Source organism: Gouania willdenowi, chromosome 18 (assembly GCF_900634775.1).
Source record: "Gouania willdenowi chromosome 18, fGouWil2.1, whole genome shotgun sequence".
In the NCBI taxonomy this organism is placed as follows: domain Eukaryota; kingdom Metazoa; phylum Chordata; class Actinopteri; order Blenniiformes; family Gobiesocidae; genus Gouania; species Gouania willdenowi.
In genome coordinates this window covers 790,598-795,431 of record NC_041061.1, presented here as the reverse complement: position 1 = coordinate 795,431, position 4,834 = coordinate 790,598, and the positions used below count along the sequence as shown (strand labels likewise).

The 4,834-nt window shown below is 44.0% G+C and overlaps 1 non-coding gene and 1 pseudogene across 1 annotated transcript; both read right to left on the bottom strand.

Moving 5' to 3' along the window:
* LOC114480765 (eukaryotic translation initiation factor 4 gamma 1-like) lies at positions 1–4,834 on the bottom strand (annotated as a pseudogene).
* LOC114480907 (small nucleolar RNA SNORD66) lies at positions 3,989–4,065 on the bottom strand. Its single transcript, XR_003676193.1, has one exon. It is a non-coding gene; the product is annotated as a small nucleolar RNA SNORD66 (small nucleolar RNA).

Here is a 4,834-nt window from a genome sequence, read left to right as displayed (position 1 = left end):
TTATTCCTTGTCAGACTCCTCCTCAGGCTCACGGAGCCAGGTGAAGAAAGCTGTGACCGACTTCAACACGACACCTCTTCCTGTTTGCTCCGCAGGGTCTTTACTCGTCTCCCACTTGTAGAAGGCCTCCTCTTTAATAATGTCCTCATCGTACAAGGGTGTCGAAGAAACTACACAGCAGATCTGCAGAAACAAGATGCAAAGGTCAGTTGTTAGGAGCAGAACTGTGGATTTCTGTCAGTAAGTCCACTTTGTACCAATAAAGTCCTTAGAAATCTACAGACATTTTAAATGTAAATGAAAACAACATATGTACAACGGCGTATTAGGGCCACATTCAAATAAAATACAATAAAAATCTGGGCACTACAGGATTAAAGTCAGAATATTTCAAGAATAAAGTAAAGTTTTATTTTAATAAAATGGTAATAGTATTTTTCCTCCTGGTAAATAATAAAAACACTTACTAGCAGGCTCCTCCATGTGTACCATCATGGCCTGCAGGCATACAGAGCCTGCAGCTCCTTCTCCTCGTCATTCAGGTATTTCTGCAGCAGGCTCGGCTCTTACCATGATCTGCTCAGCAATGGCCTTGTACGGGTGTTCACCTTGGTTTTAAGAAGAAACAAACAACACGTTAACATGGGGGGGAGCACCATTTAGTTTGCCATTAGAGTTTTGAAGCTTATGTTATGCTTACATATGATAGCGATCCCACACACTGAGGCCATCAGTGATCGTACAAAGTGATTAGAAGCAGCCTGCTCCTCATCCAAATTAGCCTGAAAATGAGCAAGAAATGTTTCAAACACTTGATCAAAAATAGTGTTTAACATTAGATTGAATTCCCAGAGTCTGAGCAACGTCACACACCTCAACCCAGTCCATGATGTGCTTGTTATCAGCCTTGTCTTGAAGCAGTCTGTCCAGCTGTTTGCTGAGTTCTCCTCACTGAGGAGCTGCTTCTTCACCACTTCCTTTGGCCCCACTCCTCTCCTGTTGGTGAACTCCACTTTCTGAAAGTTACAAGTCCACCATTTAAACCAGGGTTCTACAGTGCAAACCATTGACTCACATTACACCTAATGGTTCCATAACGTTTTGAATACCTGCTCAGTGACAAAACTTGTTCACATCTTTGTCCTCAGGAAGAAAGTCATTCCAATTCAGGCCAGCTTCAATCCACAGATCCCCAACTTTCTTGGGAGTCTAATAAATGAGTAAATAAACAAGTTCAGATGATTAAAAAAACAAGATCAAGTTGAAATATGACCTATTCTTAAAAGTGTTGAGACAATGCAACACATTTTATTTTAGACAAATTCAACCCAGAAACCTTTGTGTACATACCATTCCTTTGCACAGCAGCTGGAGGATCTGTGCCAGCAGCACGCCAGCCTTTCCCAGAGGCACCAGAGGCTTTGAGATCTCCCTGGGACAAACAAAACATTTTTGTTAAGAAAGGGACATTTTGTATATTGATTATATTAAAACAGTCGGATTGCAAATGTTTTCAACTTTCTCACCTGAAGGCTGTCCCATAGGGATGCCTCCTTCATGGAGCATAGGGGTGATGAGTTCAGCCAGGTACAGCCACATGTAAGGTATATCAATGGCCATGTCTTCTGTTACCTCCAAGATCTCCTGGAGCCTATGACAGCACAGTCAACAATTCAGTGTCAGTCTTTTAGTGTGACCCAGGCTTTAGATACAATTGTTCTTTGGACAGATGCTCACCCTTTGTAGTATTGTTCGTGGGTAACGTCCCAACTTTCACAAGTTGATGCAGCAACAGGCCCAGTGTTCCCTGACAGTTGTGCTGCGGTTCAAGTGTGGACTCCAGGCCTTGCCGCACAAACACACTAAAGCATTGAGCACTGTTGAGCTCTGCCACGCACTGCAGCGCCTCCTACAGGACCAGGAGAAGACAAACGTTAGTCATGTATCACACTCAACGTGCAGGTAAATGTCCTGCTGTTGTATGTTGGTCAAATTCTTTGAAACCTTCAAGTCAGTAATGTGGAGGTATTCATCAATGATGGCTTTGGACTTCTATCCATCTCCTCTTCGCTAAGGGAAGGTTTGGGAGAGGAAGGGGGGAGTGGGAGCGCTCTCCTCACTTCTGCCCCATCAAGCTCCTGGACTCCCTGCTTGAATCTTCTCTTGGTTGATTGGGCTTCCTTCCCGTCCATCAACGTGGCCAGATCTGTCAAAGTGATCCCTGTCTCTGTTGATCAGTGTCTGATGAAGACAACAGTGATGAAGTCTGCTGAAGGCTGAGAAGTGGTTCAGAGTGCTGGCTAGCTAGGGACGCCCTGACTCTAAAAGGAAGAAGAACAATAGGACAGATCAGGAGCCAATCTTCCAACCCAAGTCAGTCAACCTATTTGACATTGTTTACCTTGATCTGCACTTGCTGGTTTAGCTTCAGTGCCTCCACTGCAGCCTTTTCCCAGCTGCGCCACACGCCCTTGCACCCGGCTTTGCCACCAGGAGCCAGCACCAGATTGTTTAAGTCCATACCACCGGACTAGAAGGCAACAGAGAACAGTACATTTATGAACCAACAACATCCTATAGATCAAATCAAACGATCTACTTTTTTAACAGTTGACTCATTGACGTCACTAGCTTTGCTGACCTTTATGATCTTGTAAAGGCGATTGGTATCGATGGGTCTGTCCTTGGAGATGGGCACCGTGTTCCCACATCCATCATCCTTAGGCTGGCTATTTGGTCCACCGCCCGGTGTATGAGACCCTGGACCTCCCATGCCCCCCCCACACATTCTACCACCTCCCCAGAGCTTTCCTCTTTGACAGGAGCTGCTGGTGGACTTTGATCTGTTCTTGATGCTCTTCCAACTCTGCCTCCTTATGAATCTGGTCAATAGTTTTGGGACCTTGGTCTCCTCTACGGGGCACCCAGATATTCTGTGATTGGGAAACACAATTAAATAGCAGAAGTTACAAATGATTGAATATGGTTTAGTTTCTGGACACATGTCACCTTTATTGAGAGCAATAAGTAGGTGTTCAAGACCCAACTTTTTCACTACTGATACGATACTGATATTTTAGCCTGTATTCTGACTCCATATCAACACAAATTATACATACTCATCATTATCTGATCAGGACACCCCTAGCAATAAGTTTGACATAACTGCTTTTTTTCATTAGATCTGCAAATATAAAGAAGCTAAACCATTTACCTTTCTGAGGTCCTAGAACATCTTGCAGCATAAAGCGGATTCTGGAAGAGGTCAATCTTTTCCTTGATGATTTTGTTCATCTGATTGAAATACTTGTCCATTTGAGGCTGTTAGGGAAATACAACAGACTTAGCAATGACAACTAAGGTATAAACTAGGCTGGGTATCACCAGGTAAACAATCGCGATACGATGCATGTAGATTCTTCATTATTGTACTTTACCTTGGCCTTTTCAAACTCCAGCAGGTCTTTGCCAAGGGGTGGAGAGAAGTCTGCAGAGACACTCCAGAGACTTTTCGGTCATGGTTCTCAGTAGTTTTAACTACACAGGCATGCATAATGGCCTCGTCAGCATCTTCAGCTTGAAGAGCTCACCAATGAACTTGATGTTGCCCAGTGGAGCGGCGGCGGGCAATAACCCTGGCGTTTTCCAGCTCAACCCGCAGACGTTCACTGCTCCTCATCCTAACAGGTGACACAAATGATTAAATCTGGGACCCACTCTTGAGGTACAAACCCACTCTTGAGACAACAATGTGTCATCTTACATCTTTGGCAGCCTCCAGCTCCTTCTGTTTCTTTTCAAAGATCTCATCATCATCCCCTTGTCTTTCTCAAACTCCTGTCTGGCAACGATTGAGGTAGGAGATAGAGGAGAGTTTGCAGTTTTTACCTGGTTTGTCGGCGCTGGGGACTTTCAACTGTTGATGGAATATGGAAAATATTACTAAAGCTGATTTTATTAGTGGACATAAACATAATATATATGATTACTTCATCAGTTTCCTCATCACCATCATTGACATTCAGTGGCCCAGACCCGTGACACTTAAGAACATCATCAATGAAGCCAATAGAGACAAAAGTACCCAAAGACCAACGCACTCACACCCGCATTAGGGGCCGGCGGCCCATGTTTGGCCATAGGCCCAAGAAGTTTGGTTCCAAGGCTGGGCCTTCTCAGATATCAGGTCAATGGCCCTTTCAGCCTTTCCTCCGTGTCTATTTTTAGTTCAGACACCTGCTTCATTAGCTCTGGAAACTTTTGTGGGGTGAGCTTGTTCAGGATGCTACGCAATTGCTTGAACAGCTTCCCCAGTTTTGGGCCACCTCAGGATCATTATCCACAACCTCCTAGCACCACGGCTGCAAGAGTTCTTCTTCAACCGTAGGTTTCCAGGCTTTCTCAGCTTGTTTTAGTTGCACGTCATAATTTAGGAGACATGCTGTGGATGATGATTTTTTCCTGGGCTCTTTGCGCTGGCCCTGCTGGGAGCGACTGAAACCAGGAGGCTGAAAGAGAACAAGGGACAAATGTTATTTTAAGAAGGTAAACTAAAACATTATCGTCACCAACTGGTCATTCTAATGTTCTTATTTTACTGAATACGGCCCTATTTGGTAACAATTGTGCAATAAAGTCATAAAAAGATCTCATACAGAGTAACAGTTTACAACAGGACAATTGAAACTGGTTTCTCCAAAGTTTTTATTTTCCATAATAAAGATCTAAGATTTGTAACTATAAAATGAGTGTGAAAAAATAGAGCTGATGCTCACCTCTGTGAAGTCATCCAGAAGGGTCCCCAATGGCCCTCCTTCTTGTTAAGTTCCTTCAT